Source organism: Parasteatoda tepidariorum, chromosome 6, assembly GCF_043381705.1.
Source record: "Parasteatoda tepidariorum isolate YZ-2023 chromosome 6, CAS_Ptep_4.0, whole genome shotgun sequence".
In the NCBI taxonomy this organism is placed as follows: domain Eukaryota; kingdom Metazoa; phylum Arthropoda; class Arachnida; order Araneae; family Theridiidae; genus Parasteatoda; species Parasteatoda tepidariorum.
The window spans coordinates 30447428-30463907 of NC_092209.1; the positions used below are offsets into that span (position 1 = coordinate 30447428).

The window sequence follows — 16480 nt, forward strand, 5'->3', positions numbered from 1 at the left end:
AAAGAACATTTGGTATGAAAAGCATGATATCATTTATGTGTTATGTAATAAAAGATGACGTTATAACTTCATAATATACAATATCTCCCCAAATAACAAAGTTTCTAAGTGTTGCCATCCTTAAAAACTAATATTAAAAATAATAAGTGTTGCCACCCTCAAGAAACTAATAAATTAAATAATATTTAAAAAACGAAACTAAATTAAAAACAGAAACCGAAACTAAAAATATATTAGGCTTAAGAAAAAAAAGAAATAAGCTCCCCATGACGCTGCAGACGAAGTTTCGATTTTCAGGCGGGCAGAAATAAGCAACTTCCGGCGATAGGTGGGCAGAAATAAACAACTTCCGGTTGAGGCAGAAATAAGCTCCGGTTGACTGTGACGTCACTTCCGCCGCATAGATCGCGCGGTATACTACTCCCATATATTTTGACAAATAACTTACCGTTTTAATATATATTTTTGAATTCATTTTTATCAGGTATATAAAGAGTGGTAATTACAGAACATCCTAAATTATTTGAGTTTGTAATTTGAGTTAATGTTATTTCCAGTAGAAGTTTTATCTATTTATTTACGTTGTTTATTTACGTTTTTATTTACTTTTGTTATGTTTATCTAGGCTGCACTAGAGCTGCACCATGGGTATATTGGCGAAACATCCCTGACGACGAAGTAGAATATTTGGGCAGAATTAATGCAAAGTGCATCAGATGTTTGGTTATTATAGTTAAATAAAGGAAATGAAATATCTATTTTTATTTAAGAGAATCAAAAATTATGTTTTAATCATTAAATTTAAGAGGAAATATTGGCAGCTTTTTATGTTTAACTTTTTGAATTTCTTTTCGTTTTTAATATAAAAAACTGGTTGTTACGTACGTAACATATTGTGTTGCGTTCATTACACAGTTACTAATTTTTTTAAAAAAAAATTAAAGGACGTTATTAAAAATTAGAGTATACGTCAATAACACCGAGTTCTTTTTACAAAAATCATTAGTACTGCTTGATTATTAAACTGAATTTTGATTTTGAAGTCTGAAAGAAAAAAGTTCATAAATGTCGTAACTGCCTTTCAGCAGTTCTTTTACAAAAGTTCGAATTCTTTTTACAAAAATCATTAGTACTGCTTGATTATTAAACTGAATTTTGATTTTGAAGTCTAAAAGAAAAAGTTCATAAATGTCGTAATTATCTTTCAGCAGTTCTTTTACAAAAGTTCGAATTCTCTTTACAAAAATCATTAGTACTGCTTGATTAATAAACTGAATTTTGATTTTGAAGTCTAAAAGAAAAAAGTTCATAAATATCGTAATTGCCTTTCAGCAAGAGTAAGATTGTCAAACGTACTCGGGTATGTTTCAGGTCAAGTCTTTTGTGTTTACATGTGCAGGCAATGTATCAATTAGAAAAACAGAGAATTTACTTTTGCTATGCTACCGGTTGATTAAATTAGTTCCAAGCCCAGTTGTTAGAGCTTCGTTTCGGAGGGGCCGGGATTCGATTCTCAGAATGGGGGCGATATACGTGCTCGTATAATCTATGGAATCGAAAGTCCTATGGGTACAGAAATATGCAAAAAAAAATTTCCCTTTCAGATCTAAACCTAAATTATGAAAGTGGCTTCACTGATGAATGGTGCTGCCATCTATCCCGAAGATTCTGAGCTAAGTAGCTGTTGAGGTTGCTCCTTCCTGAATTAATTTCGCGAGGTCAATCGCTGATGAACTTTGGCTTGTTCAAGTGTCGTTCGAAACAACGTGAGTCAATTATTTATAGTTGAGGTGACGGTAGACTCGCCAAAATTAAGGGCTTATTTTAGATTTCGGAAGGAAAAAATTTACCACAGTAAAATCTATTGCTAGAAAATCTTTCAAATGCAAGATAAGAGCTAGAAAAATTGGGTGCTGTCAGTTCTGTGATAATTTTCTGATTTCAGTTTTCACAAAATGCTGATTGAAGGAAGTAAATTTTTTATGGGCTAATCCAGGGTGTCAGTATATTCAAAATATAAGTTAAACGTAAGTGTTTTTCTCATTTATAACCGGACCATCAGCAGTTGAAGGTTGAGAATCATTGTTAACCAATACCTACTCTTTAGAGACTTTTGCCCTTCTCAGAATCAAACTTATGGCAACTTGTTATACATATTAGGTTTGTACCAGACTAAATGAACATCACCTATCCAAGTCATTTAAGCTTTATTTATTTAATAAAGTAAAGGAAACGAAACCAGCGAAAATTGGAAGTTCATAACTTTATTCATAGTATTTATTGTACATCGAAATGCTGGACAATAAAATGTGGTAGAGTCGTTGGAAATTGTGAGGTTTACTTGAAGTTCTTAAACGTATCAATACTGGTATCAGTATCAATACTTAAAATTATGTACACTTGCAAGTAGGACATGGTTTGGAGGTATAGTCGATCCTGCAATTTCCGCAGAGTGGTAAACTACACTATATCTCTTTAGGTTTAGGTTGTGAAATGTTGCAAACGCAATATGGACATCCTCCGTCTTTGGACAAATATATATCGCAATTTTCTCCGCAATTCGGCGGGTCACACATTTCACCACCTAGAAAGCAAATTTTAAACAATGAACATTTACTTATCAGCTGATACATTGAAATTTGAAACAATGTACGATGGGTGCCAGTGGGGAGGGTGCAAGCTCATTTCAAGAATCCATGATGCTATGCCTCTAAATGTATTTTATTTCATTTATACCCTTAACTGTTGTTCTTTACCTATAACTTTGGTCGTACGCTAAACGGTACCGCACACTCTCGTCTCTTCGCAGGTTGTTTAAGGCTAAGTTATCCAGTAAGATAGTGTTGACCATATGCACCTTTAGTTTTAAAAAATATATTCACTTTTTTCGAATATTCCAAATATATAAAATGCCATAAAAATAAACACATTTTCTTTTTATTTACTATGCAATCCTTGAATTAGAATAACAAGTCTTATTTTGAGACATTTGCAACAATCCTCTTAAAATAATAAGCATTGATTAGTGAAAACAAAAATTATTTTTTCTGATTTTCTTAACGATTTATTCTAATTCTTAATATCAGAAATATATAAAATTCACTCTGTAAAGTAATATAATTAAAGTAATGGCCATCAAATTAAATTTTATTGTTCTTGTTAATTGTTCATGAACAACTGCGATTCACGCAGAAATAAGTGTTAAAATAATTATAAAATAAAAAAAACTCAACGAATTATTTTTGATTGGTATGGCTAGAATGCAATCTATTTCATTCCAAAATATAGCTTAAAGCATGCTAATTAGTTGTTACTAATATCTTCTATTAATAAGCATTTTCCCTCAGAGTTAATTGAATAATCTTTATTTAGTTTTCACAAATTAACTGATTATTGATATTGACTCTATTACTTGGCAATGTTTTTTGAACTTAGTTTAAATAAAATGATCTGGATAGAAGTCTAGAATCTTTTGGGAATTTTCTGACAAAAGTACGCCAGTACAATTTTGAAATTATAAGATTCAGCAAGTAATTTGGTATTTACAAGTGTACCCGTGATTTTAGATTTTTGAAACTTAACTTAGTTTTTACATAATTTACGTTGAGGAAAAAAACTGAACTTTCAACGTCTTTCAAATCAATTTCCGGAGCTTAGGTATCTGAAAACAAGCAACAGTATTACTTATTCAAAATTGCCGACTGTAAATTTTATTTCATTAAATACTTGAAGAAAAACTTGAAGAATTTTTTAAAACTTTCAAGTGCTATTTCAAATAGTTAATCTTGAAGAGTTTAGTATGAAATTTTTCTGTGAGAGAACTGTAAAAATTTTAAAAAATTGCAAACAAAAATATTAATTTTTCTCTGGTTTTGCACGAAAAAGAAAGGAATAAAATAATGAATGTAACTCATAATAAAATACAAATTAAAATAATATTTTTAAAAACCACGTTTTTGTAGTGGAGAATAATAATTAAAAAACAAAACATTGAAAAACGGAAAACGTGGGGGGCATGAAGTACATAACAATAACAGTATGTGTGCTCATGAGAATATGTGCATGTAAAACTGTAATTGTATCTGGATGTGTATGTGGAATATGTTTGTGTGTATGCATGTATATGTGGATGTGGTTGTGCATGTGTACGAGTAAGAAAATGTGTATGTGTATATATACTGTTATCATGCACCCCACGTTTTTCGTTTTTCAAATTTTTGTGTTTTAATTATTATTCTCCTCTACAAAAATGTGGTTCTTAAAAATATTATTTTGATTTTTTTTGTACATACTTTCAAAATCTCAATTTTTTTCACTTACTGTACACAAAACTTTTCAACTGACATGCGACACTAATTCGAAATAATCGAATCGACAACAAAATAGACAATCACGAAAATATTAATTTTTCTTTGATTTTAATTTTATACTTTTTACGTCTTTTTTCTCCTCATTGTCATGCTTTGTCACCCATTTCTAAAGTATGTGCCATATTTGAAGTCTGTAGCCAGTCGGGAAGTTAGTTTAAAATCGATTACAAAATTCCACCCGAACAGACATACACGAAGGCAAGTTGATATAAACGTGGTAATAAAAAATGAGTTGAGTTGATCATCTTAGTTAGTTTTGCAGGTATTTTATTCGTTTGATTTAAGCTGACACATTACCTTTTTTCAAAGGCGCCCGCTCTATCAAAGTTTTCATGAATTAAAATTCTGTAAAAGATTAAAATATGTCATACATATACCAGTTATTTGAGCTTGATTATTAAAAAACTGATGGAATATATGGAATAAGGATTTTGATGTGTTTATAATTAACACGGATAATTGAAGATACATTTCAGTAACACAACAAATTCAATAGAACAATAATGAATACGAAAGTTTAAAAGTAAACATCATGAACACAACATTTCCATGCGAGTACAACCTCGGCACTTCTCTACCAATGAAAAAAAGGAAAATTTTTAAAAATAACTAGAAAAATTGCATTACGGTAAATTAATTGAATTTTTATATTGCATTTATGAATTTATTATCTTTTAAGCTACATATTTCTACGCAAAACTCGTATTTTCTACCTTTATTTAAAGTTTGCATCTTTGAAGGATATAAGTATAAAGTTGAAAAGGAATAAATAATTTAGATTAAAAACAAAACTAACAGCTTTTCTCTGGTTTTACACAAAAATGAAAGGAATGAAATATTGAATGTAACTCATAAGAACCGAGTTGATAGTCCTAGTTAATTTTCTAGGTATTTTATTCATTTTATATAAAGTCATCTTGAAAATTGTTGCAAGAATTCCGTACAAAAGTTTGAACGAAAGCAGATGAAAAGGCTTTCATCATTTCAATCTAGATCAACAAACCCCTCATTTGTTTCCCTTAAAAGTCTTACAGAAATTCCAGCAACAATTTTCTTGAATAGATAAAATGAACATAATATAAGAAAAATTAACTGAGACTATATCAATTCAATTCTCTTAAATTAATCTCAATATTTTATTGTTCATTTTTTTTTTGCGTGCAAAGAAAGTTGTTGTTTTAACTTTTTTTGAATTATTCTATTTCATACTTTTTCTTCTTGACATTCGTCAAGCGCATTATTCTTTCCAATAATTTATAACCTTTCTAAATTATGTGGTGACAATAAAACCAGACGCGAGTTCAGATGTATTTGTATTATTAAATAAAATACTAATTAAGCTGCTTTACAAAACAGATGATAAAAGCCTAACAACTAATACTTTTTTGACATAAGTTGGAAATTTTAATTGAGTATAGGTCGAAATCAATGAAGTGGTTTCGAACATTTCCATCAAAAATAATAAACCTAATTCCATTTTCTTTAAAAAAATATTTATTACACTTGCAGATGGCTCTATCTTATTAGATTAAGCGTAACACATTCTTAGAAGATCATCTCATGGAAAGAAAGATTAACTGTAATTTGTATCATTTGTCATGACGCTTTTGCTCAAGGCCACCTCATGCTGGTCAAAAGTTGCCACAATAAAACTATTTTCTACGGTACTTATCCCTTTCAATGAGCATTGAAAAAACCTATTACAACAGTGCAGTATTACCTATATTGGTATATTTGGAACCTATTAAAATCCAATCTGATTATAATAACACCAAAAGTAATAATTACTAAAAATAAAGAATTAATGACGTCAATAATGTATGGCGATTTGTTTACATTTCTCCTTAACGAACAAGTACCTTTTCGCTATTGATTTTGCTTTTTAATACATAACTCATTTTTCTTTTATTTCATTTAAATTTGATTTTAAGTAATTTATCTTTATGGAAACACGTTTTAAAAACACGACTATCATCAGATAGCTATAGAAATATTTATTCAGTGACATAGCACCGATTCACATTGATTAAGGAACTTGTAAAAAATAAATAAACATTAAAGAATATGCAATAGAATCTTAAATTTTTTTTTTTTATAAGTCTACATTTTTTTTATAACAATGGATAATATTAAACCTTAATGCGAAAAGAAAAATCTCATTTTCAAGCGTTCCCTTTAAAGGGACTAATTAAAATGCTTGTACCATTTTTATTACCTGGGGCTAAATTTTCACCTCGTACTCGGTGTCTTAATTCCAGAGTTTTAGCGATAGTGGCTGTAGAGTTTTAAGAGATTCGAAAACGCGTTCCGATATTGATACCTTTTTAAAAAAGGGATTTTTCTTTAATATTAGGGGGGGGGTCTATCTTTTACGATAAGAGAGGAGAATCTGGCCTTCGTGAGAGGAGTGTATAGCTTATACTTACTGTCGGAACCTCCTACTACAGCAACAATGACCAAGAGCAATACTAAGTACTTCATTTTCTGCGAGTCTTCTGTCGATTTCTGATTGCAAAAGAAATCTGATCATCTCTTTTTATATGTTGTGATGATAATGGAAGCTATTTTAAGAAATCAATTTCGAATTATCAGATAGGCTATGATTTATTTTGGAATCGTGACATTTTGATTAGGATTTTCAATTCTTTAATAATAAATGCTTTCTTATTAAATCTCACTATGTCAATAAAAAAATAATTTACCTTATCGGCAAATCAAAAATCATGACTCTTCTAAAAAGTTAACGTAGTTCAAGCAGTCTTCGTGACTTTGCATTTTTATGTCATGAATATGTTATTAGAAACAACAGAAGAATCCTTAGAAATTTTTCGCGCAGAAGTCCATCGTTGAAATTTTTTATTTATTTTATTTTGGAAATATGTAAAAACATGGTTATTTGGGAAGTTTTAATGAATAGTAAAATTGGCATGCATAGGTGTGAGAATTCCTGGGCAAATTCTCCGATTAGAAGTCCGTGATAAAAGGAATGTAATAATGGAATCAGTAGTGAAAAAAAATCAATTTGATTACTGTGAAAATTGTGTATAGTTTCAACAAAACACAAACGTCTATGAAATCTGGTGGATCATTAGTGAGGAAGACAAAGTTAGTTTGATTGGATTCTGAAATTTGGATATGTTTCTTTTTATAACTATGTACAAATCTATAAGAATCTTCGGCAATAATTTTAGAGTACTGTAAAAAAGTATGCCCATAAAGGGTCGTAACTTGATATTCAAGCTGGGAAAAAAAAGCAAAAAATTTACATCGAAATCTGACAAATCATGATTAAGAAATACGTTCTTAAAAGCATTAAAATCTGATATTTAAGAAATTCAATTAAGGATCGATTCTTTAAGACAGCTATATATATCTAATAGTTGCCTTTTACCACCCCATACTTCCTCTTTTGTTTTGTTGAAAAAAACAAAACCGACGCCTAATTTAAGCATAAATTCATTCTATATTTAGACGTATTTTTTCTAATATGTTTTATTGAACTTAGTTATTTGATTTTAAATTTCAAGAGATGTTAGTAATTTCAAAACTTTTTGATTGTTTAAAGTTTTTCAAAGTTCACGTTACTAAATTTTAAGTATGGGAAGAAGTATTTTTAAAAAAATTTTCATAGTTGAACATTTTTGAAAGTTCAAATCTTAAAAATACTTAAAACTATAAAAGTATAAATTTTATGACTACATTCAACAGAACGTATTTAATAAATAAAATTAAAATTTTTTTAAATTGATTAACATGAAAGTAAAATTATGTGTCTAAAAGGGACTCTTAACTCTTGATGTGGTCCATGAACAACCAAGATCTTCAGAAATACCAACAGCATTGTATTCGATAAAATATGTTAAAAAAAACGGCATGTGATGCAGAAGTGCTGGGTATTGTAAAAAATAAAAATATTAAAGAGATAAATAACTGGGTGTTCAAAAGAAAGTATATATATTTTTTTATTTCCAATGAGCTGCACAATCGGTCTTGCCGATGAGCAGACCTAGTGAGTTCTCCAGAGGTGGTATCCACTCTTTCAGGACCACCACACAATGGGTGAGATACCGTTAGTCATGTAAATTTGGACGTCCAGTTTCTACCACACCAGATGGCAGCACCGAGACTCTATTTGGATGCTAAAGTGCACTAGGAATTTAATTCTGCCGGAAATGCCAAGAGCCAATAAGGCATTCCAGGGATCTTTTACATGTCGCATAATCATACGACATGGCCGCTGAGGATTTTCTGCACCCCAAAAATCCGGTGTCTGGGCCGGGGATCGAACCTGCAGACTAGGGCTCACAAGGCCGACGATAAACCAACTGCACCACCCTGCCACTCAGAAGAAAATATGACCGAATTAAAAAAGGAAAAGTATAGTGGTTTGCAACAAGACCAATGTGTTCCGAAAGAAAAACCCTTATAACAACTGACAAAAATAGAATCTAAGAGAAAACAGGTCCAGTGTTCAAATAAATGGAAGTTCACTTTTATTTCATGGTTTTCTGACGTCGGGGCAGCAACAGAAATCAACTTATGGCAAATTCGGAATCATGGAGAGGTGGTGAATTTTGAATGGGGAATTTTTGGCAGGATCATCATTATTCTAGTATCCAATCGCATGACTTGGGGCGCCGGATAAATCCACGCGGTTGTCGCAGACATCCCTGAAGGAGATCTCATCTACAAATTTCTCTCATGCAACAGACAGCGATTTCTAGAGTAAAAGCTGATGGCGACCGGCGAACGAGATCGAACACGCCATGCTGATCCAGGCAAAAACGAAGTCCAGTGGCTTATTGATGCGGATACCATATTAAATCCAAAATTATGGTAATGACAGCTAATATTTTTCTAAGTGTAAAATTTCGTAGTAAAAAGGCTGGCCATTTTCTTCAGTGCTTAGAATTATGTTGTAAGTTAAATTTTGAAAAAGAAAAATCAAAGAAGATGCTATTTTGATGACCAGACTAAAAATGGTGTTGATGACGCCATGTTAATACAACCTCCGAACTCCGGTGAGGAAGGAGGGAAAAATAAAAATATACTCCTCGCGGGAGACCGTAACCTTGCTGGGCAATGTAAAACTCGAATGCTAATGAGCGTTACGCGCTCAAATATTTATACACATTTTGGAAGTAGAAGTTTTATTACCTACTTTTTTTATAAAATTGAAGTGTTATTACCTATTTTTCGAAGTTGGAGTCGTAGTGTTTAAAAACTAGTTCTCGGCCATGGTTACGAAGACTGAAGCAATCACACGTTTCACGTGCGTGATGAAAGAAAGCCGCATCAGCTGTTCTTCCGAAAAAAGGGGTGAGAGTGGAATTTTCGGGGGAAAATGTCCCAATTGCACTAAGGTTTAAAGGGCGATGTATGAATTGGATCAGGATTTTATGAATTGGATCAGGATTTTATAAATTGAATCAAGATTTTATAAATTAGCCTGTGACTCGATGTCACAATCTACAAACTGAAATCTGCAGATTTTCGATTTATTTTGCCAACAATTTGCAAGGCTCAACACTTAACTGTAATAAAGTGGCATATCATATAAGCCGTTGAATTATTTAGATGTAGTATTGAGTAAACATTTCATAAAATGAATTTACTAATCCAGGAAACTTACATTAAAAGAATGCAGCTGGAAAATATTTATCCGCTGTCTGTAGCATCTCTAGATCTCAAATTTATTTCGTGAAAATCTCATCTGTTCAAATAGTAATCTAATCTATTTAATCGAAATCCAATCTATTCAATTATATTTAAATAATAATTTTCCTTAGATTAACATAGAGGAAGCAAAATCCTTTTTATGTCTGAAGAGTACCCTTAATTGCTATACTCTATTACGAGTTAAGAAAAGACCATTGCAGTATAGGATTTAAGTATTTATCCGCGACTGCAAATAGTTCCGTTTCATTTAGTTGTCAAATTTTACAAATATGCCTTCATAACAATTTAAAAGCTTTTAAAAGTTAAACATGTCAGATATAAATTTAATCCGTGCTATTTTTTATGCTATATATCACATAATTATTAAAAAAAGTTATGGTTTCGAAGTCTTACTGGAATCCTGGACTTGGCGACATATTTCGATAAATTAGAACATTTGTTCGAGAAAAGAAACAACTATATGGCTTTGTAAGAGCAATGGATTTGATTGGACCACTAAAAATGGTGATTATGCCGTAACGAATCAAATGCGAGATAAGGAATTTTAACTTTGTTTCGTGGTGGATGAAAATAGCCTGCAAGAAACAATATTTATGATTCTTTTATCAGTTTCTTAAAATACGAATAGAAAGATGTATATTTGTTGCGATTTTCAGCTACAATTTTTATTAATTGTTAAATGATTATTCACTAAGTTTTGTTTGACACATTTCACATGATTTAAGAAAACATCAAGAAAAAATCAAGCAACGTAGTTTCAAGAGTTGGCGATGTTGGTATTCTTTCGCGCTGGGAGTTTGGCATCCATTTGGCATACACTTAAATGCAGTCTCTCTCCATTGGGATAATGATTTGGCAACAGAGTATGGCCACTGAATCAGTTAAATCAAACTGTCATTAAAAATTTTATTCTCACATTTACACTTAATACACCCCTATTAATTTTATTTCAGCTCTGAAGTGCTAGACGGACTAAAATTTTTGCTCGCAACTATTTAAACGAAAAATAAATAAATAAATAAATAAATAAATAAATAAATAAATAAATAAATAAATAAATATTCAAAGTGTTATTCGATGTAGTGCGAAAAACTTTTTGGTGACTGAAACCACAAATGAATGTAGACATGGAAAAACCGAACTGCGTTTATTGTTAAAAAGAAACACCACTGGCTTTTTAAAAAAGTTTAAATGGTTACAATTTTTGTAGGGTAGACAAAATTTCGAAAAATTTTGTCTACCCTATCTATTTTAAGGACCAATATCTCCGATATGTAAAAAAAAAAAATGTTTATTCAGAGAAGGCACGTTTTTGTGTCTGATTTCGCAATTTAATTAATAGTTAGAACTAATTATTTAGCATATTCGAGGTCGACCAAAGGAACCATTAAGATTGACATTTAGTTCAAAAAAATCCGATCAAAAGAGCGAAAGTTATTAGGGTGATATCTATTTTTTGCCGACTGTGCATTAGAAAGGGTAAACCTCATTCCCGATATCTACAGGTTTTTTATCAGTGTAATTTATAATTCAAGTAATTGTTACAATATTAATTTGTGCAATAGTTTTGTTCCGATACTTATAAATATTGGTCTAAATAATTGTCATAAGATCGAAATATTTTTTTACTCCATTTTATTACTATACAACACCTGACTTTTAACTAACCAGATTGATGAAAATTTTTCCGACATCTACTCCGATTTCTTCAAACGTTAAATCGTCCCGCAGTGGACTGATCGTTAAGACACGGTTTCCAGCAGATCACCGAAGTCAGGCATCACTGGTTGCTGTCAGTGTGCCGGTGGGTGACCGCTTGGATCAGTCTGCGTAGGGATCGAGGGTGTGCGGTATTGGTCCTCGTTAGGGCGCTTTTTCATTACACGACACGATAACGACAAAACGGATCCGATTGTCGGTGAACGACATCGAGTCAAGTAAAATACATGGCCAGCAACGGAGTGCTTTTTCACTCACCGATACGATAACGATTATGTCGTATCCGACAAGGCGATATCGTTTGTCGGAATCAAATGTCGGTTAGGCAAGCAAGTTTCTCCTCAAATCGTGGCGATTTTATTTGTTATTGTGTATCTTTTCTGTTTTATCTCCTCTTTTGATATCATTATTTTATTCTTTTAATCAATTTTAATCGTTTATTTGATCATGTCAAATGTAAAATTTTAAAATAAAAGTTTTATATAATGTATTCTCATGTCTGGTTATAAATTTTTAATTTTATGATGTAGCCTTTTTTACATTATAAGGAGGTTGAAAGACTTAAACAATCATAAAAGTTTTATTGAAAATTTTTATAAATTCATTATATGCTTTAATGAAGAGATAATATTTTTTATAATAGTAATGGTTTGATAAGAAAGCAAATAAAGACTCTTATGTTTTTCAAACAGAACTCGATCTACTGGTTTCTGCTTGATTGAATAATAAAAAATAGGTTCCCTGATTCAACTGAAACTTTTTTTTGAAACATGATAGAGCGACTTCATAAGATAAATTTGGTAAAACTCATTAAAAAAATCATCTAAAAAGATTATTCTAAGTGAAACTAATATTTTAATTCGATTAAAAAAAAGCGTTAATACTTTAAAACATTTAAAGAATTTAAGTAATGTTAAGTGATTACAGTCATAAATTAGCGAGCAGACGCCAACTCAAAAGCCTTATAAAAATTATTCCTCATTAACATCACTCTTGTTCTTGGTTTCTCTCATTCAGACGTAATTAAAAAATTTATTAGGGACTTTCTGTAGCTTATGGAAAAGCACATAAAAATCTTCTTCAACATATCTTGCCTCATTTATTTCGTGGGTACTTATGTTGTTGCAGAAGTTGTGCTAATGCGCCAAAAAAGAGCAATAATGTTGTTGGCACACAGCAACCCCGTTTTCGCATGCAGTTATCTTTTGGATTCCTTGTTGCCTTGTTTGCCGATTTCTGACGCCATTTTTAGTGCTACGAAAGTGCATCTTTAGGATTTGCCAAAAACAGAACAAGATGCAATTTTAATTTTTCAACATTTTACCCCCCAAAAGACGAAAATGTACCAATTCCATGACATGAAACTTTATTTTGGTAAACGTACGTTTTGGAAATGTAATTTAAAACAGTGTGATCAGCAAGTGGGGCTTCGATGGTAGCACAATTTATTCTGACAGCTGGAAAGGTTATCAAACAAAGAGAATAGAAGGATTCCTACTTGCTAAGGTTTATCATAAATACAAATACCTTAGCAAGTAAGTATTTGTATACACTTTATTAATCCTGATACAGGAGCTCATAATACACAAACAGTTGAGAGAATAAGGGGCAGTGGTAAATGGAGGAACAAAAGACATAGGGGAACAGCGAGACATCATTTGGAATCATCATTTTATCAGAGTTCATATGGCGACAACATCTGGTGAAAGAAAAGGGACTGTTTTGAATCTATGTAAAACTCTATATCGGCTCATTTTCCACCGAAATCTGATTGACTACTTTGGTTTTAAATAAAGTGTTTCGAAGTTTTAGATTTTAAATAAAGTGTTTTATTTCATGATTTGTCGCAAAAATTTTCGGTGTAGATTAGCGGCACTTAAAAACCGCCAAATCTGTAGCTGTGGTGGCGATAATACATAAGTACCATTTCGTGCACCCAAAAACGTTTCTGCACTGCTAGCTTTTTTCTTCTAATATAAAGTAAGAAGTTTGAGACGACGATTATCACCCGGCATATTTAAAGTTTGCAGAAAAAAATCACAACAGAACACAAGCAACTGCTCATTCAAGTTCAAAACATTAAATGAACAATAATTTCTACTTCTCGGACGAACGATATCGGACAAGTGAAAAAACAATAGCTTGAACGATCCGGCAACGACATTGTCGTTCACACATTTGTCGTCCGATTTTGTCGGTATCGTGTCGTGTAATGAAAAAGCGCCCTTATACTGTTCTACCGTAAAGTACTCGACTTCGCGTGCAGGTCATCGGGCTACCGAAGCGGAGGTGCCATCCTATCTGCAGAGGATCAAAATTGTGATATGTCTTCGGATCATCCTCACGGATGTTTCCCAGACCGTCGCCAATAGCCCATTGTATAGCTCTAGTGCGTCGTAAAAATGAACTACAACAACAACTACTCAAAAGTTAAATCGACGTAAACTCCTGCTTCAAAGCCCTCCATTGGTTTTTATGATTTTCTCTGTTCTTTTAACTAGTTCGACGAAACATAGACTCATAACCGTTCAAATGTTACCAATTAGCTATTTTTTTTTTAATAACGGCGGGCACTGAACTTTCGTTTTTCGCCTTAGAAGATGCCGGAAGTGTTGCTCATTTATCGTTACCCAGTAGGCACCAGTGAACCAAAGTCACGGAGGCGAGCAACATTACCCACGCCACACTTCCACAAATACCCGTTCATAGGGTGGGTCACATTCATATATTCACTCATCAGAAGACAACACAGAGAGAGAGAAACATCCATGCCCACAGCGGGATTCGGATCCGCAGCCATTGGCTTCGCAGTCAGGCACGCTAACCATTCGATCACCTGTCCGGCACTAATTAGCTTATGATAACTACTAATTTAAATAATTTTCATAATATTCATTTGAGTAATATTTTTTTTAACATAGGTACAATTATTTGTCTAAATAATTATCATAAGATCCCGATCTTTTAGTCGACAGAACTTAACCTAGAACTAACCGTTTATTGGACAACTCCGAATTCTGAAATGTTTGCTTCGAATCTAGAAACGTTTGCTTAATATTCTTTTGTGTTGTTTTCAATAATAATTTGCATAATTTATCGCTTCATTTGTAAAGTTTCTCGTTTTATATCATCAGTAATTTTTTTTTACTGTTGGGAAAATATGCATGCTTCACACAAAAAGGCAAATGAGACATCATATCTAAGGATCAAACTACAAGAAATGAGACCAGATTTTAAAAAAAAACATATTTATAAATAATCAATAAAATAATAATGAGTTGTCAATGCAAAATCTTTTTCTATAGAAAATTATAAATTTATCTTTAAAATGGGTCTAAGTTTGGTTCAGTAATTTTTTATCTCTAGTTCACTATTCTTGTTCACGTGATTATTCGTTGTTCTTTATACGCAAAACGAAGCTTTATTGAATGAATTAGAATGCATGAGATATAATTTGAAGATGCATGAATGTATATTTTTAAAAAATCAAAATTTTTTATTAAGAAAAATAAATACCAAATGTAAAGAAGCCATCAAATTACAGATTTTTTTAATTTTCAAAAATTAATGAAAAACATTATTTTATATTGCTAAGTGACAGAAAAACAAGCAGAGGAATTATTATAATTTATACTCACTGGTTATTTCTACTAATACAGCAACACAGCAGCAGTGACGAACAGCAAGAATAAGTCAGTCATTTTCGTGAGTCTTTAGATATTTTCTGATTGCAGAAACAATCTTGTCAACTCTATTTATTGGTAATGATGATTTATGTGAACTGTTTTATGCTTTTATTTAAGGACATAATTTTGAATTGTGGCAAAATATAATTCCATGTCGGAGAATATTATTAACAACCATAAATAAGCGTTCTTCACTTTTTATAGCCAACTATGTACATGATAAAATATTTTAGTACATTGGAAATGAAACTGATTTAAATTTTATGACAAAGCATGGATAATTGTATTATTATAATTTGAAAATATTTATAGTCCACTGAGAACAATAAAAAAATATGCCTAATAACACCGAGTTCACATGATGCTGATTGATCACCTCGAAAACGAATAAATACCTCCTTTCGTCACCACGAATAAAAAACGAGTAAAAAAATATGCCTAATCTGGAACACCGAGTTTACATAATGTTGATTAATCACTTCGAAAACGAATAAATACCTCCTTTCGTCACCACGAATAAAAAACGAATAAAAAAATATGCCTAATCTAGAACACCGAGTTTACATAATGTTGATTAATCACCTCGAAAACGAATAAATACCACCTTTAATCACCACGAATAAAAAAATGAATAAAAATATATGCCTAATCTAGAACACCGACTTTACATAATGTTGATTAATCACCTCGAAAACGAATAAATACCACCTTTAGTCACCACGAATAAAAAACGAAGTAAAATTTTATGTACACGCATCAGAAATATAATAATTGAGGGAGAAAGATCAGAAAGGTTTATTGAAATTTAGCGAATTACTATTGAGGAAGGCTGTCTAAATAACATCAAAACCAGTTTAGTTGGAAGGTAAACTTCGTAGTTGTTTTTAAATATAACAATAAAAGGGTCGTAGCTTTTATTATATATTTTTAAAACCCCAGTCAACGACGAAATAAATATGCATTATTATACGCTATCTTACGTCAAATTAATATTTGAGTGAGAAAACGCAGAAATTTTTGCCGAAT

General features: G+C 31.6%; 1 long non-coding RNA gene across 1 annotated transcript; it reads right to left on the reverse strand.

Annotated features, from left to right (window-relative positions):
- Positions 1 to 2244: 2244 nt before the first annotated feature.
- On the reverse strand, positions 2245 to 15557 carry LOC107451596 (uncharacterized). Its single transcript, XR_001585077.3, has 3 exons — positions 15407 to 15557; positions 6797 to 6931; positions 2245 to 2584 (listed from the first exon to the last, which is right to left on the reverse strand). It is a non-coding gene; the product is annotated as an uncharacterized lncRNA (long non-coding RNA).
- Positions 15558 to 16480: the final 923 nt, after the last annotated feature.